The sequence below is a fragment of the Silurus meridionalis genome, chromosome 9 (assembly GCF_014805685.1).
Source record: "Silurus meridionalis isolate SWU-2019-XX chromosome 9, ASM1480568v1, whole genome shotgun sequence".
NCBI classification, from domain to species: Eukaryota; Metazoa; Chordata; class Actinopteri; order Siluriformes; family Siluridae; genus Silurus; species Silurus meridionalis.
The window spans coordinates 24,813,305-24,832,559 of NC_060892.1; the positions used below are offsets into that span (position 1 = coordinate 24,813,305).

Below are 19,255 nucleotides of genomic sequence, written 5' to 3' on the forward strand. Positions count from 1 at the left end.
AACCATTGAATGGCAGATGGCATGTACTGAGATGTACAAAAAACTGTTGCATATTGAGAAAATGGCAAGAATCCAAAGGTAGTTGAGCACAATATAATGTTCCATTATTCCTTTCGAGTCTCATTTCGATTTGATCAGAGCAGTACTCGGGGGCGAGGCTACAGAAAATCGTGTGGTGTTGAAATACTTAAGGACGTAATTGTGCAGAAGCAGATTCAGAATGTAGGCGAATTTCTCGTCAATTTGTTCATGGTGAAGCCCCCGCCAACTAGGTAGTTCTCGTTCATAGCTACCACAGGGCTCAGGCCGCAGAACGACCTTGTTATTAAACTGCTTCTCAAGCGAAACACCAGGGGGCAGCATGACCCACATAAAGGAAAGTGCTATCCACCCACTTGTGCATACCTGACCTGATTGGCAGGTGTGACAGACTATATAACACCCCTTCTTCCCTGAGAGCATGGGTAATTTCTGGAATGGGAATTTTTGTGCTTGCTCGTTATATTTAAATTTTTACGGATTTAGTCTATCAGTTTGAACATCAAAAGTAATTACCCCCTCTGCATTGTTCTTGAATGCTCAGCTATAGTGTTTTAATTTAGAGAAAGAGTTGACGAGGCAATTTTAAGCCTGACACAAGTTTTTTTTTTTTTTAATCTAATTCGCACGGTTGATCCGATATGCATCAGTGCTTGTTGGAACGCCCTATCTTTTAACCACTTTAGTTGGCAGCTATGGGAATGTACAACCAGGGTTAGGGTGGATCCACAGCTTTTTTATTCACATTTGAACAATTCAGAGCAGGGGTCACCGACATGGTGCCTGCAGGCACCAGGTTGCCCGCAAGGAGCACATAAGTCACCCGCAGGCCTTTAATTTTTTTAGTTGCTATTCTTTTTTTTAAAATAGCATCTCAAAACGCTTTAAACTGCACACCTCAACCTCAAAGCACTCTTCTCACCTTACACTGCTCCACTAATCCCTCCATCCGCTAACACCACTCTACTTACCACTCCATCCTCGACCACCACTCCACTGAGCCATCTCATCCTCAACCACTGCTCCCACTGATCTTTGCATCCTCCACCACTACTCCACTCACCCCTCTGTCCTCTACCACCACTCCACTGAGCCCTCTAATCCTAAACCACTGCTCCCACTGATCCCTGCATCCTCCTCCACCACTCCACTCACCCCTCCGTCCTCTACCACCACTCCCCTGAGCCCTCCAAATCTCAACCCCTGCTCCACTAATCTCTCCATCCTCCATCAATGCTCCACTGATCACACCAATCCTCAATCACTCCACTGACCCCCTCCAATTCACTATCACCCCTCTATCTTTTAGCATTGTTCCACTGACTTCTCAAATCCTCAACCACTGCTTTAGTGATCCTTCTATCAATTCCTCCAATCCTCTACCACTGCTCTGCTGACTCCTCCAATCCTTAACCACTGTTCCACTGAGCCCTCAGCCCTCTACCACTGCTCTGCTGACCCCTCCAATCCTCAACCACTGCTGGACTGGTCCTTCCATTCTCTACCAGCCCACTCCACTGATCTCTTCATCCCTTATCAGCCTGCTCCACTGATTCCTCCATCCTTTAGCACCACTCCACTGAACCCTCTAACCCCAAATCACTCACATACAATTTACTGGCCAAATGACAAACCAGTAATTATTATATAATTGTATGCTGTGAACTTATGCGCTTGTTGCAATGTTATTTTATAAACCAAATAAACCCTCCAAAGGCAAGCAAGTAGCTCAAGGCCTTAGTGGCTTAGTAGCTAAGTGTGTGGTGCTTGTAACAAGAGCACTCAGGTTTGTGTCCCAGCTGAGGTGGGTCAGCAATGTAACCTTTAAATTATGTGTAAGGTTAAATGTTAAAAAAATAAATCTTCTTAAAAATATTAGAGCAGCACCTACTTCCCGGTGGCTCAGTGGGTAAAAAAGTAGGTCTTGTAAAGTGCGGGTTTAGGTTCAAATCCCCACTTTGATGATCTTTCAATAAATTAACGAAAGTCTTTTACTCAGATTTAGCATATGTCTAGGTGAAAAATTAAAAGGTAAACCCCTAAAAAAAGGCCAGAGGTTTATCGGCTCTGATGGCTCAATGGGTTAATGGTGCAGTCCGGTCTCCAAAGAACTTCGGTTCGAGACTCCTGGTGAGCAGTAAGTGCTGGTCTTGGGTGGGACTGTAAAATCCGGCAATGAGAAAGAAAGAAAGAGAGAGTAAGTCCGGTCTGTCCCACCTGGGCCCCCTGGAGAGGTGACAGAAGGGGTTATGCTACTCTGGGCTCTCTCTTTATATATATATATATATATATATATATATATATATTTTTTTTTTTTTTTTTTCATTTTCCCCCTCATCCTACTTTTATTTTTTAATCACCACATTATTCTTTTACATTTATTTATCACTATATATCTCTCTACATCATTATCATTATTGTTATACTATACATTATTTCATTAACTTTTTTAATTATGTTTTGTTTTATCTGCTGTGTTATTTTTTTAATATTTATTATTATTTATCTTTCAATCATTTATATTTACTGTTTTTTATTTACTATGTATTCTTTTTATAATTTTTACACTATGAAGTTTGTGTAAAGGTAACATTTTTATTCACTTTTATTTTGAATTTTTTTTCATATTGTGGTTTTGTTATTTTTTTAGTTACTACCACACTACAATGTTTCATTTTATTATACTACTTTACATTACTATGTTGCAAAATTAAATCAACATGTTCCAGATTAGTAGAACCTACATGCTATGTTTACCTTCACCTTGACAAGAGTCCTAACTGAGATTTGAACCCTGAACACCAGAATCTCTCCCACGAGATCGCGCAAGCACCAACCCGTCGAGCCACCCGGGAAGGGCCTGAGCGGTGGCCTTTTTTTTTGGGCATCATATCAGTCATTCAACATAGTTTCTCAACACAACGAGCAAAAACCCAAAGCAAGGTCGAGCCCTCGACCGCCGCCACGAGATCGCGCAAGCACCAACCCGTCGAGCCACCCGGGAAGGGCCTGAGCGGTGGCCTTTTTTTTTGGGCATCATATCAATCATTCAACATAGTAGCGCAACACAACGAGCAAAAACCCAAAGCAAGGTCGAGCCCTCGACCTCGCCGCCACGAGATCGCGCAAGCACCAACCCGTCGAGCCACCCGGGAAGGGCCTGAGCGGTGGCCTTTTTTTTTGGGCATCATATCAATCATTCAACATAGTAGCGCAACACAACGAGCAAAAACCCAAAGCAAGGTCCGAGCCCTCGACCTCGCCGCCACGAGATCGCGCAAGCACCAACCCGTCGAGCCACCGGGAAGGGCCTGAGCGGTGGCCTTTTTGGGCATCATATCAGTCATTCAACATAGTTTCTCAACACAACGAGCAAAAACCCAAAGCAAGGTCCGAGCCCTCGACCTCGCCGCCACGAGATCGCGCAAGCACCAACCCGTCGAGCCACCCGGGAAGGGCCTGAGCGGTGGCCTTTTTTTTTGGGCATCATATCAGTCATTCAACATAGTTTCTCAACACAACGAGCAAAAACCCAAAGCAAGGTTCGAGCCCTCGACCTCGCCGCCACGAGATCGCAAGCACCAACCCGTCGAGCCACCCGGGAAGGGCCTGAGCGGTGGCCTTTTTTTTTGGGCATCATATCAATCATTCAACATAGTAGCGCAACACAACGAGCAAAAACCCAAAGCAAGGTTCGAGCCCTCGACCTCGCCGCCACGAGATCGCGCAAGCACCAACCCGTCGAGCCACCCGGGAAGGGCCTGAGCGGTGGCCTTTTTTTTTGGGCATCATATCAATCATTCAACATAGTAGCGCAACACAACGAGCAAAAACCCAAAGCAAGGTCCGAGCCTCGACCGCCGCCACGAGATCGCGCAAGCACCAACCCGTCGAGCCACCCGGAAGGGCCTGAGCGGTGGCCTTTTTGGGCATCATATCAGTCATTCAACATAGTTTCAACACAACGAGCAAAACCCAAAGCAAGGTCCGAGCCTCGACCTCGCCGCCACGAGATCGCGCAAGCACCAACCCGTCGAGCCACCCGGGAAGGGCCTGAGCGGTGGCCTTTTTTTTTGGGCATCATATCAGTCATTCAACATAGTTTCTCAACACAACGAGCAAAAACCCAAAGCAAGGTCCGAGCCCTCGACCGCCGCCACGAGATCGCGCAGCACCAACCCGTCGAGCCACCCGGAAGGGCCTGAGCGGTGGCCTTTTTGGGCATCATATCAATCATTCAACATAGTAGCTCAACACAACGAGCAAAACCCAAAGCAAGGTCCGAGCCCTCGACCTCGCCGCCACGAGATCGCGCAAGCACCAACCCGTCGAGCCACCCGGAAGGGCCTGAGCGGTGGCCTTTTTGGGCATCATATCAATCATTCAACATAGTTTCGCAACACAACGAGCAAAACCCAAAGCAAGGTCGAGCCTCGACCTCGCCGCCACGAGATCGCGCAAGCACCAACCCGTCGAGCCACCCGGAAGGGCCTGAGCGGTGGCCTTTTTGGGCATCATATCAATCATTCAACATAGTTTCTCAACACAACGAGCAAAACCCAAAGCAGGTTCGAGCCCTCGACCTCGCCGCCACGAGATCGCGCAAGCACCAACCCGTCGAGCCACCGGAAGGGCCTGAGCGGTGGCCTTTTTGGGCATCATATCAATCATTCAACATAGTTTCTCAACACAACGAGCAAAACCCAAAGCAAGGTTCCGAGCCCTCGACCTCGCCGCCACGAGATCGCGCAGCACCAACCCGTCGAGCCACCCGGGAAGGGCCTGAGCGGTGGCCTTTTTTTTTGGGCATCATATCAATCATTCAACATAGTAGCGCAACACAACGAGCAAAAACCCAAAGCAAGGTCCGAGCCTCGACCTCGCCGCCACGAGATCGCAAGCACCAACCCGTCGAGCCACCCGGGAAGGGCCTGAGCGGTGGCCTTTTTTTTTGGGCATCATATCAATCATTCAACATAGTAGCGCAACACAACGAGCAAAAACCCAAAGCAAGGTCCGAGCCCTCGACCTCGCCGCCACGAGATCGCGCAAGCACCAACCCGTCGAGCCACCCGGGAAGGGCCTGAGCGGTGGCCTTTTTTTTTGGGCATCATATCAGTCATTCAACATAGTTTCTCAACACAACGAGCAAAAACCCAAAGCAAGGTTCGAGCCCTCGACCTCGCCGCCACGAGATCGCGCAAGCACCAACCCGTCGAGCCACCCGGAAGGGCCTGAGCGGTGGCCTTTTTGGGCATCATATCAATCATTCAACATAGTAGCGCAACACAACGAGCAAAACCCAAAGCAAGGTTCGAGCCTCGACCTCGCCGCCACGAGATCGCGCAAGCACCAACCCGTCGAGCCACCCGGGAAGGGCCTGAGCGGTGGCCTTTTTTTTTGGGCATCATATCAGTCATTCAACATAGTTTCTCAACACAACGAGCAAAAACCCAAAGCAAGGTTCGAGCCCTCGACCTCGCCGCCACGAGATCGCGCAAGCACCAACCCGTCGAGCCACCGGGAAGGGCCTGAGCGATGGCCTTTTTGGGCATCATATCAATCATTCAACATAGTAGCGCAACACAACGAGCAAAACCCAAAGCAAGGTTCGAGCCCTCGACCGCCGCCACGAGATCGCGCAAGCACCAACCCGCCGAGCCACCCGGGAAGGGCCTGAGCGGTGGCCTTTTTTTTTGGGCATCATATCAATCATTCAACATAGTAGCTCAACACAACGAGCAAAAACCCAAAGCAAGGTTCGAGCCCTCGACCTCGCCGCCACGAGATCGCGCAAGCACCAACCCGTCGAGCCACCCGAAGGGCCTGAGCGGTGGCCTTTTTGGGCATCATATCAATCATTCAACATAGTAGCGCAACACAACGAGCAAAACCCAAAGCAAGGTCCGAGCCTCGACCGCCGCCACGAGATCGCGCGCAAGCACCAACCCGTCGAGCCACCCGGGAAGGGCCTGAGCGGTGGCCTTTTTTTTTGGGCATCATATCAATCATTCAACATAGTAGCGCAACACAACGAGCAAAAACCCAAAGCAAGGTCCGAGCCCTCGACCGCCGCCACGAGATCGCGCAAGCACCAACCCGTCGAGCCACCCGGGAAGGGCCTGAGCGGTGGCCTTTTTTTTTGGGCATCATATCAATCATTCAACATAGTAGCGCAACACAACGAGCAAAAACCCAAAGCAAGGTCCGAGCCCTCGACCTCGCCGCCACGAGATCGCGCAAGCACCAACCCGCCGAGCCACCCGGGAAGGGCCTGAGCGGTGGCCTTTTTTTTTGGGCATCATATCAATCATTCAACATAGTAGCTCAACACAACGAGCAAAAACCCAAAGCAAGGTCCGAGCCCTCGACCTCGCCGCCACGAGATCGCGCAAGCACCAACCCGTCGAGCCACCCGGGAAGGGCCTGAGCGGTGGCCTTTTTTTTTGGGCATCATATCAATCATTCAACATAGTTTCTCAACACAACGAGCAAAACCCAAAGCAAGGTCGAGCCCTCGACCGCCGCCACGAGATCGCGCAAGCACCAACCCGTCGAGCCACCCGGGAAGGGCCTGAGCGGTGGCCTTTTTTTTTGGGCATCATATCAATCATTCAACATAGTAGCGCAACACAACGAGCAAAAACCCAAAGCAAGGTTCGAGCCCTCGACCTCGCCGCCACGAGATCGCGCAAGCACCAACCCGTCGAGCCACCGGGAAGGGCCTGAGCGGTGGCCTTTTTTTTTGGGCATCATATCAATCATTCAACATAGTAGCGCAACACAACGAGCAAAAACCCAAAGCAAGGTCCGAGCCCTCGACCGCCGCCACGAGATCGCGCAAGCACCAACCCGTCGAGCCACCCGGGAAGGGCCTGAGCGGTGGCCTTTTTTTTTGGGCATCATATCAATCATTCAACGTAGTAGCTCAACACAACGAGCAAAACCCAAAGCAAGGTCCGAGCCCTCGACCGCCGCCACGAGATCGCGCAAGCACCAACCCGTCGAGCCACCCGGGAAGGGCCTGAGCGGTGGCCTTTTTGGGCATCATATCAGTCATTCAACATAGTAGCGCAACACAACGAGCAAAACCCAAAGCAAGGTCGAGCCCTCGACCTCGCCGCCACGAGATCGCGCAAGCACCAACCCGTCGAGCCACCCGGGAAGGGCCTGAGCGGTGGCCTTTTTTTTTGGGCATCATATCAGTCATTCAACATAGTTTCTCAACACAACGAGCAAAACCCAAAGCAAGGTCCGAGCCCTCGACCGCCGCCACGAGATCGCGCAAGCACCAACCCGTCGAGCCACCGGGAAGGGCCTGAGCGGTGGCCTTTTTGGGCATCATATCAATCATTCAACATAGTTTCTCAACACAACGAGCAAAACCCAAAGCAAGGTCCGAGCCTCGACCTCGCCGCCACGAGATCGCTGCAAGCACCAACCCGTCGAGCCACCCGGAAGGGCCTGAGCGGTGGCCTTTTTTTTTGGGCATCATATCAGTCATTCAACATAGTTTCTCAACACAACGAGCAAAAACCCAAAGCAAGGTTCGAGCCCTCGACCGCCGCCACGAGATCGCGCAGCACCAACCCGTCGAGCCACCCGGAAGGGCCTGAGCGGTGGCCTTTTTGGGCATCATATCAATCATTCAACATAGTTTCTCAACACAACGAGCAAAACCCAAAGCAAGGTCCGAGCCCTCGACCGCCGCCACGAGATCGCGCAGCACCAACCCGTCGAGCCACCGGGAAGGGCCTGAGCGGTGGCCTTTTTGGGCATCATATCAATCATTCAACATAGTTTCTCAACACAACGAGCAAAACCCAAAGCAAGGTCCGAGCCCTCGACCTCGCCGCCACGAGATCGCGCAAGCACCAACCCGTCGAGCCACCGGGAAGGGCCTGAGCGGTGGCCTTTTTTTTTGGGCATCATATCAGTCATTCAACATAGTTTCTCAACACAACGAGCAAAAACCCAAAGCAAGGTTCGAGCCCTCGACCGCCGCCACGAGATCGCGCAAGCACCAACCCGTCGAGCCACCCGGGAAGGGCCTGAGCGGTGGCCTTTTTTTTTGGGCATCATATCAGTCATTCAACATAGTAGCGCAACACAACGAGCAAAACCCAAAGCAAGGTTCGAGCCCTCGACCGCCGCCACGAGATCGCGCAAGCACCAACCCGTCGAGCCACCCGGGAAGGGCCTGAGCGGTGGCCTTTTTTTTTGGGCATCATATCAGTCATTCAACATAGTTTCTCAACACAACGAGCAAAAACCCAAAGCAAGGTTCGAGCCTCGACCGCCGCCACGAGATCGCGCAAGCACCAACCCGTCGAGCCACCCGGGAAGGGCCTGAGCGGTGGCCTTTTTTTTTGGGCATCATATCAATCATTCAACATAGTAGCGCAACACAACGAGCAAAACCCAAAGCAAGGTTCGAGCCCTCGACCGCCGCCACGAGATCGCGCAAGCACCAACCCGTCGAGCCACCCGGGAAGGGCCTGAGCGGTGGCCTTTTTTTTTGGGCATCATATCAATCATTCAACATAGTTTCTCAACACAACGAGCAAAAACCCAAAGCAAGGTTCGAGCCCTCGACCTCGCAAGAACCAACCCGTCGAGCCACCCGGGAAGGGCCTGAGCGGTGGTCTTTTTTTTTGGGCATCATATCATTTAACATAGTAGCTCAACACAACGAGCAAAAAGTCAAAGCAGGGTTCGAGCCCTCGACCTCGCCGCCACGAGATCGCGCAAGCACCAACCCGTCGAGCCACCCGGGAAGGGCCTGAGTGATGGCCTTTTTTTTTGGGCATCATATCAATCATTCAACATAGTAGCTCAAAACAACGAGCAAAAACCCAAAGCAAGGTTCGAGCCCTCGACCTCGCCACCACGAGATCGCGCAAGCACCAACCGTTGAGCCACCCGGGAAGGGCCTGAGCCTTGGCCGTTTTTTTGGGCATCATATCAATCATTCAACATAGTAGCTCAACACAACGAGCAAAAACCCAAAGCAAGGTTCGAGCCCTCGACCTCGCCGCCACGAGATCGTGCAAGCACCAACCCGTCGAGCCATCCGGGAAGGGCCTGAGCAATGTCCTTTTTTTTTGGGCATCATATCAATCATTTAACATAGTAGCTCACCACAACAAGCAAAACCAAAAGCAAAGCTCGTACCCTCGACCTCGCCGCCACGAGATCGCGCAAGCACCAACCCGTCGAGCCAACCGGGAAGAACCTGAGCGGTGGCCTTTTTTTTTGGGCATCATATCAATCATTCAACATAGTAGCTCAACACAACGAGCAAAAACCCAAAGCAGGGTTCGAGCCCTCGACCTCGCAAGCACCAACCCGTCTAACCACCCGGGAAGGGCCTGAGCGGTGGTCTTTTCATTTGGGCATCATATCATTTAACATAGTAGCTCAACACAACGAGCAAAAACCCAAAGCCAGGTTCGAGCCCTCGACCTCGCCGCCACAAGATCGCGCAAGCACCAACCCGTCGATCAACCCGGGAAGGGCCTGAGCGATGGCCTTTTTTTTTTGGGCATTATATCATTCAACATAGTAGCTCAACACAACGAGCAAAAACCCAAAGCAAGGTTCAAGCCCTGAGCGATGGCCTTTTTTTTGGGCATCATATCATTCAACATAGTAGCTCAACAGAACATTAAAAAAAACAAGCAAAACCCAAAGCAGGTTTTGAACCGTCGGCCTTGCCGCCACGAGATTGCACAAGCACCAACCCATTGAACCACCCTGGAAGGGCCAGAGTGATGGCATTTTTTTGTGGGCATCATATCATTCAACATAGTAGCTCAACACCTCACTAAACAAAACGAGCAAAAACTCAAAACAGGGTTCGAATCCTCGAACATGTCGCAACGTGATCGAGCAAGCACTAAACAAGTCACCCGGGAAGGGCCTGAGTGGAGGACTTTTTTTTTGGGCATTATATCATTCAACATAGTAGCTCAACACAACATGCAAAAACCAAAAGCAAAGCTCGTACCCTCGACATTGCCGCCACGAGATCGCACAAGCACCAACCCGTCGAGCCACCCGGGAAGGGCCTGAGCGATGGCCTTTTTTTTTGGGCATCATATCATTCAACATAGTAGCTCAACACAACGAGCAAAAAGTCAAAATGCCCACAAAATGCCCACAAAAAGTAGCTCTCAGTTTCAAAAGGTTGTTGACCCCTGATTTAGAGCAAACGATCCACACAAGCCGGACACTGGGTTGAAAAAAAAAAATTCACCAGTGACCCTAGGGCTACCCGACATGTCACTCGTAATACAGATCCACATATGTATAAAAGGTATACATTCATTTCCGACACAGTTAGCCAGGGAACAAAAGAATTGTATGCAAACAGCCAGCAGTATCATGTTGATTTACCGATTTAATCATTTTTAAAAGAGCTTTATATTCATCATACATGCTGGATATGTATTCGCAATATAAAGGAATATTTCCTGCGGGACCCCGGCACTGCAGTTTTATATCATTCCGTGCACCTGCTTAATATCAGGCGTCGTCAAATCCGGCGAGTTCGAGCTGTGTCCCGATGGACGATAGAAAAGCCACCGATGTAATGAGAAATACAGAGCGATATACATGGGACAGGAATACGCTTCTGTATACATATGAATAACGTTTGCATGACATTTTGTAGTGAAAACAGATCGCGCCCCCTAATATTCCTATCCAGCCTTAATTCTCATGTTAAACCGCGTTTTATGAGCGACAGGGGTCCCGAAAAGATCAGGGAAATCAAAACGGAGTGTCTCCGAACCCGGTATCGATTGATTTATCACCGGTGTGATAATCCATCAATCGTGGCAGTCGGCTGGAACCTACATGCCAATGCGTGACCCAACCTACTTCACTCTTAACACCACTTCCTGCAACAGTTTTTTTAATTCAAGCGTGGATTCAGTTCCTCTCCAAATTTAAGCATCCAGGCATTCCTGATGTTTAGCAGCTCTTTGAACCCACAGAGTACAGGAAAAGACAGATCCCCATGAGGGTATAAGGATGAATATTAGAACACTGAAACAAAGATATCAGGCCAGACCTTGATTACGAGTCTGGCCCTCGTTACCCTTACAGAATAAAAAGAAGGCTGTTAAGGTAGATGATTAGTCTGAGACACAAGTGGCACAAGGCTGGCCTATATATGTGGGTTTTTTCTTTTTACACTCACACTGTACTTTTAGTATCAGTGTCAAGAGGAGGAGACATGGCAAACAGTGCTAAAACATTACTTCAGACACGAGTCAGACTTTGCAGCTCGCTTTTCTTTTTAACGACTTTGAGTATGCTTTATGTACTGAAGACTCCAAGAGTTTGGAGACAGATTAAAACACTTTGTTTCTGCCCTATGTTTGTGCAGCATACACTGAATAATTTTCAGTGTTTGGTTTTTTAAGCACCTGAGTAAGGTTTTACAAGACGGCTCTTAACCAAAAAATATTCACCCTTTGCACTGTAACACATGTGACTTGAGGAAATGTACTCTCAAGGACCTGGTTATTTGGTCATTGATGGTGGTGTCTGTCTGTCTAACTGTCTGTCTGGTGATCTCTTTTTGTGAGTGTAGGGCGGAGCATACACTGCTACGTTTGATAATTTTTTTGTATGCTATCGGCATCGTGAGATCGAAAAATCGTAAGACGGACCATCGCATATACAGATGGTCTCCGAGTGGGACCATCTGTATATGCAATCATACTACAGCCAATCATTTGCCACCACCAGCAATCGATGGTTTAAGATGAATCTCTTCCCCGGCATCTGAATAAATGTATGCATTGCACTGGGGGCAAATGATTGGCTGTAGGTTGATTGCATATACAGTTGGTCCCCGAGCTACGATGGTTTGTGGACCAAATGGCAAGTTGATGGAAAGAAAATGTGGACTTTTTCATTGTCAGTCAGTTGTCCTATTACTTTTGAGACTTATATTAAATTGATCTTTGTGGTATGCACAGGACAAGTTAGAAAAATGGTGTCCAAGTATTGATGGACTATGAAGCAGATTCAGAATGCATGCGATTTTTTCCATCATGCAGCGATCATGTGACAGATACCAACATGATTGCTTCTTCTGAGCCAGAAACATTTCTTTTAAACTGCTTCTCATTGAACACCAGGGAAAATGGAAGAAAATTGCTATCTGCCCACTTCTGCATACCTTAGCTCATAAACTCCTACGATTGGCTAATTGATTGACAGGAAAATGGCACTCATCCCTCCATGAGAGAATGGGTCATTTCAGGGAAACTTGTGAGTCAGAGGTGAATGACCAGACTGGTTCATGCTTTAAAGTAGGTTATAGTAACTCATAGAGCAACTCTTTAAACTCCTGTGAGCCGAAAACAAGAATTTTAGGATACACAAACTAAGAAAACGTGGTGGATGAGAATGAAGAACAGAACCAGGTCAATCGAGGACTGGGAACTTTCAATGAATAATAATTTCACTTTATAAACAAAGTGCTTAGCTGCCCGGTTACATCACATGCATGACATAACGGCTTTTGCGCTACAGACGCAACCCACGACCGTACAGCCGCACTCCAATTAGCAATGTACAGATGGCGATTTGTTTGTGCCGGAATCTTGACTGTATTGTGTGTTTTGGTTCTGTTGCATTTATAGAACAATAGGCATTATAGCCTAAAGGCCAATTCACACTGGAGGCTTTTCAGGGTTTTTTTTTTCTTTTGCCTTTGTATTATTAATCATTGTTATTTCTTTCTTTATCGTACTCACCCACATAACTGAGGCATAACGTTAACCAAAATCAAACCTTTTCCCTTTTCTATTTAACTGTCACTGTCCTATTATTTGATGTAGCATTTTTGTATTGGGAAATACAAATCGATATGAAACACACTATACGGACTAAAGTCCACATTTAGTTCCCATTTGCTATTTTAATAAAATCCAGTCTACTGTGAAGAAGTTTCACTAGAATTTGGAGAACAGCTTTGAGCTTATTCAACCACAAGGGTGTTAGTAAAGTCAGGTGCTGATGTAGGACAAAGTGAGGACCCTGGGGTGCAATCAGCGTCCACATTCATCAAAATAGATTTGATGTTAGACCTCTTGAGCAGGCCACTGAGGATCTTCAACCCCAGCCCATGTAACCCATATCTTTATAAAGCTGGCTTTGTGCACGGGAACATTGTCATGCTGGAATAGGTTTTGGTCTCCTAGAAAGTTCTCCTAAAAAGTTTTTTTTTGTTTATTTATCTTTCAATGACCTTCGGCTTTGACCTCAACCTTCTTGAACATCTGTGGGATGAATTAGAATGCTGATTGCACCTCAGGCCTCCTCACTTCCTTCTTCATCAGTACCTGAAGTTAAAGTTGTACAGAATGAGCACGAATCTCCACATAATCCAGTGGAACATCTTCCCAGAAGAGTGGCGGTTATTATAACAGCAAATAGGGACTAAATAGCACATACGAATCTTACGCTCGGGTGTAAAACATTTGTCCATCTAGTGTATATCTATGTGTCTGTGAATTACTGAAAGGCAACTCGTCAATTCATCCAATTGTGACCTTATGTTCGGTGGAGAAATTCAATGTTTTTTTTTTTTATCCTCTATAATTGAATATGAGCCTAAAATGAATCCTTGAAAAATAAATTAAAAAAAATTAAAAAGAAGCTCCAGAATGCATTCAACTAGGTATTGTAAAAAAAAAAAATTATAAATAATGGAAAAGTTTCTTTTTTGCTAAAAGTAACAAAAGAAAAAAGTTTCTGTAGTCAAATAATTTCTATTGAAATTATGTCTATTGAAACGTTATAAAAAGTGAACAAATTTTATTCATTTCAGTAATTCTATTACAGTCCCACACCATGAAGTCCCACTATGATGCTGCCGAACGCGTCAATTCGCAGCGAAGTCCCGCCTTTTGTTTGCAAGTTCGCAGATCACGTGACCTTCTGCCCGTTTCTGCTGTATTTACCGATTACCGCCTTCTTCTTCAGGTTGGTCCACTTCAAATACTTTAATTGAACCGAACTCGCTCCTGCGTTCTTCTGTGTGCACTTTGGGATGCCGAACGTCTTTTGTGTCCTCTCGGTCGCAATATTCACTTCAGGTTATGTCTTTGTTCGAACACTGTCAGGTTGCTTGACCTTTGTGTTCAAACTCTTCCAGAAGTCTTGCACGGTCTTCTTAAAATCAGATGACGGAGAAGGCCTTCTTTTTCTTCGGTTCTTAACAAGCTTTATTTTCTAGAGTGCATGAGCAATTGACAGATGCAAGGTACAAAAAAGTTCCTTATAAGTTCCACTATAAGTAATTCATGAACTACACTCAGCTACCAATATACAATGGCTTGCACAAGTACTCAAACCCCCCCCTTTAATTTCTTTGAATTATCAATACATCTTACTGTCAAAGTGCATCCACAGAGCATGGTACTACCCCCACCACCACATTTCACAATAGAGATCGTGATTATTTTAGCCATGGCCTTTGTTGGGCCACTATGTTCCTTCTTAGTTTTGTTAGGTTTGTTTCTAGCCACCCTCTCATGCAGGTATCCAGAGCTTAAAAAATGTTTGCCTGGTCCACTTTTAGACGCTGTAATTAGCTACTCAGTGTGGGTCCTCTCTTTAGTCTCTGGCTTGATTTTTTTTAGTTTTTGCTATTTTTTTCTATCTGGTGTGATACAGCATAAAATTGCGCATAATATCCATCTTAGATCTGCAGTCATTTATTTTTTGTACTTCGGTAGAATTAAATATAGTCCCGTTCGAATTAGCATCATAGAATAGAAAAAATTACGATTTTGATTTTTTTTTTCTTTCTTTTGCATTTTTATTTGATTTCAGTACTGGTTTTAAGGCCAACCCTGTGAACACTGGGTATGAGGTGAGATGAATGGGGTTTAAGTGCTTCAAAGGGCACCATGCAGATGTTCACACACTCATTCACACCTGAGGCAAACAATCTTACTTTTCCACCCACTGGCATGTTTTTGGGAGGAAACCGGAGAACCTGGAAAAAACCCCACTTGGACAGAGAGAAAATATAAACAAAGACAACATACAAACAGTAATCTGAGCTCGATCGAGCTTCGAAATTCAGCAGCTTGGAGGTGGGAACTTCAAATTGCAACTAAAGTGTAAATAAAGCCTGAATTGGGATGCTGGATTTTTCCAGCCTTATCTGGTTCTTCTTCAAACTTCAAAGTTGGAGGTACACAATTTCCATTTACTCGAACCTGTAGACCAAAACCTGGTCCAGCATGATAATACACAAATCCAGGCCAATGAAGATATGCTTAACATGGGTTGGGTGATGTGGAAGATCTTGAGTGGCCGTCTATAGAACTCTGACCCCAACCTTATTGGAATAACTTGGAACGCTGACTGCACCCCAGGCCTCCTCACTCCGTCCTACACTGGTATCTGATGTTACTAACACCCTTTTGGCTGAATGAATCCACAAATCTCCACAAGCCCCCTCCAAAATCTAGTGGAACATCTTTTTGGAAGAGTGGAGATATTTATAAGAGCAAATAGGGACTAAATGTGGAATGGGATGTTTACATACATCTTATGGTCAGATGTCCACAAACTATTGCCCCTATAGTGTATCTGCAAATAATGGACTCATGTTATAAAATTTAAGTAAACGTGACTGAAGACTAAACAGGAAGGAAAAAGGAAGCCCAAGATTCAACAAGTCAATCATTCTAAAAGGGTGGGTGGGATGAAGGGGCCCTCAGTTGTTGAGTGGAGGGGGTTGTTGGGGGATTTGGGTGCATGTCTTGCTTTTTCTCCACCAACAGGCTGCGCGTGTCTGCTATTATTCCCAAACACAATGTGCATGAACACATGACTTCCTTTCTGTCCTTGGCTTGGGGCCTTCACCATACCGTTGAGTCACCGTTAAGCGGAAAGGGGGAGGTGTGTGTGTGTGTGTGTGTGTTTTGGGAAGGGCTGAGCTGTGTGTGTGTGTGTGTTTAAGGGGGGGTTGGTTTACATTTCACCTCTGTGTGCACCAGCTGCTTGATTCAAAAATTCAAATGTAGCAACTTTCTGACCAATCACAGCCCTCGCCTCTGAACCATAACAACCATGTTTGTAAAAGTGGCATTTTTTGAACGTTCAAAACATTTGCTTTGACACTCCTGACATTTAATATCGAGTGAGCGGTTTATTGGCAGATGCGCTTAAAAAAAAAGAAAAAAAAAAGAAAAGAAAAGCGACAAAAGAAATGGAAAGCAATAAAGACAGTTATTTTTCCGGTGCTTATGGAAGGTTATAAACGCAAAATATTCATTTGTGGCACAAATATTAAAAGTCTCTCCAATCATCTTTCTTCTGTTCAATTACTCTCTAATTTGTTAATTGTTTAAAAAAAAAAAAAAAAAAAACATTTTTACTTTTTCTTTTCTTTCTTTATTACAGCTACCTATATTATATGTAAAGGTTTAGAATAATATGTATAATGATTATAATACAAATATATTTTATATAATATATCTATTATATATAATATATATACTTTATAATATATATAATAAAAATATATAATGAAATATAATAATCAATGATAATGAATTAAATTAAGTGATGGGGAAATTGATTTAATGTAACGTTTATATTAATCATTTACTCTACAAATTTATATTATGTGTGTGTGTAACAGTGTAGTTTACAATAGCAGGCCTTAAGGACCATCAGAATAACTGACTTAAGTTTGAATATAATTTTGTCCATGAATATGCATAAAATTTATCCCAGAATTCTATTCTCTTTATTTTACAGCATTTCTTTCTGGAGTGCATCGTGTCTGTATACATAAACATCTCTACATAGACAAGGTGGACATTACACACAGTTAAAAACACACAATTTGCCTTCATTTCAAATACATTTTGCGTGTTTTATTGTGTTCGTTGTGTTTTTTTGTTTTTAGTGATGCATTCCTTCTCACTGTACGAGACTCCTGTCTCTGTTATACTGTGTTTCTGTGTAATATTGATGGTTTCCAGAGCCGCGGTGTCTAAATGATGGGTATTAAGAGGTGGATTGTTTCAGGTAGGACACCACTAAAGGCCTGGGTGTGAAATGCACGACCAATCCCTGATTTTATACTTATACACGCGTCTAATGAAGTACAGAACATTGTTATTCTTAAGTAGCTGTTGTGTTATGCTAAATATGAAACTGTCAATATATCCGTTAATTAGGCCAGACAAGCCGTCTTCCTCTAACTAACTTAAAAAACTTGGTCCTACAGTATGTCTCTCTCCTCCTCTTCACCATCGAGTATGAACTCTGTTTTTTTTTTTTTTTTCTCCGACTCGTCCTTACTTCTCCGGTTATTAGACTGCTGAACTACTCTATCTTGTTAAATTAACTCCGGGTGGAAGGCGTAGACGTGATTGATCAGGCGTATCGGCACGAGTAAAGTGCAGACCGGGCCTGAAATAAATAGCACACACACACACACACACACAAAATAATAACCCACAAGTCGTGTCTCCGAGTCGCTAATGAAAGCCGGCGTGACATTTTCAAATCAAATATTAGATTTAGTGGGAAGAAGAATTCTTTTTTTTTTTTTTTTTTTGACACCGCAACGCTTTGCTGCTTTCTAAAAAAAAATTATAATCAGAATGCAATCGAAATATCGAGAGATTTCGAGAAGATAGATGCGGAATGATATGAGGCAAAAGTGTAAAAAAATATATATAAATAAATAAATAAAAAAAAAAGGACAAATACACGGTTAGAAATGTGAACATCCATTTGTTTTTGGTTTCGTTGACAAAACCTGAAAAATGAGTGTAAACATCTAAAACCTTTTATTCAGCATTTGCACACGTTATGGACAAAAGTATTGGGACACTATACTATGATTTTTCCAGAAATATCTGGTTTTGACATTTATAGTATTTGGTAGACGCTCTTATCCACACTGACTTACATTTATGTCATTTATACAACTGAGCAGCTAGAAGGTCGAGGGCCTTGATCAGGGGCCGAAGAGCGGCAGCTCGGTATGGCTGGGATTTGAACTCACGACCCACGGAGCAAACGTCCGATGCCTTAACCACTAAGCTGTTCTCACAAAGTTGGAAAAACACTTGTCTGGGATGCACATTTTCAGCTTCATGAAGATTATATGGTTCGGAGTGGAAGATCTCCCACGATAGAGCTCTGACCTCAACCCTCTTGAGATGAACTGAACCCCCGGGCCTCCTCACCTCCTCCAACATCAGTATCTGATCTCCACAAACATTAGAGGAACATCTTCTCAGAAGAATCTTACGTCTACAAACTTGCGTCCGTATAGTGTAAATCCACACTCTGAATAGAGGTTGCCAAATATTGAAAGATGCAACATTTGTGACGCCTACGAGATGACCCAGCATCGTTCAAAATTTATTGGCTGTTTACGTTTAAAACCCCCCCAAAAAAACCCCTCCTTATCCTTTCGTATTTTGGAGTGCTGTTGAAAAAGGTTTGACGAAAGAATGACAACAGCAGGATAAGCGCAGAATGGGAGGTCTGTCAAGTGTATGGTCTGTTGGTGGCCATCTGTAATCATAAGGCAAAAAAAGCATGCAGAGGTTAAAGAATAGTTGAAGAGATTTGTGTGTGTGTGTGTGTTTGGAAAGTGGGTAGTTGTGCTAAAGAAGTGGAGGGTAGTTGTGTGTGAATGTGTACGTGTTTGTACTCGAGGACCCATGGGATTCTAACGGCTCGCACACTCGAGTTAACCCCTATTCATTAACCCCTACAGACGGCCCCTCAAGGAAACGGTGAGGAGGCAGCTGCTGCCGTTGCTGCTTCGCCTCGTGTAATTAAACCCGACTGAGCTCCTGTAGTCGGTTAGAGAGTGAAAAGTGGCTCCTCGGGCTTCGAGCCACGGGACTAAGAAATAGAAGCACTTTTGTGAAGTTAAGCGTTTTTTCTTTATTTATTCCCCCTCCCTTTCTTTCCCTCCCTCTTTTTCTGAAAACAGAATTTTTTGACTGTCGGTGCACTATTTAAAAAATAAATAAAAAATGTGGACAAAAGTATTGGGACAACAGACTTTTCCAGCCATATGTGCTTCTTCTTTAAACTCTTAGGGATCTTCTGTTTGGGATGTTGGCCTTCTCACCTCACCCTACATCAGTACCCGAGTTTACTGATGCCCTTGTGGCTGAATGAGACTAAATGTGAAATG

At 45.5% G+C, this 19,255-nt stretch overlaps 1 protein-coding gene across 1 annotated transcript in view; it reads left to right on the forward strand.

Moving 5' to 3' along the window:
- The first annotated feature begins 18,701 nt into the window (after positions 1-18,701).
- LOC124391714 overlaps positions 18,702-19,255 on the forward strand; it is a 49,955-nt gene continuing 49,401 nt past the window's right edge. The window contains exon 1 of the mRNA XM_046858466.1: positions 18,702-18,983. The gene's annotated coding sequence lies outside the window, so the exon portion shown is untranslated. The remainder of the gene's footprint in view (positions 18,984-19,255) is intronic.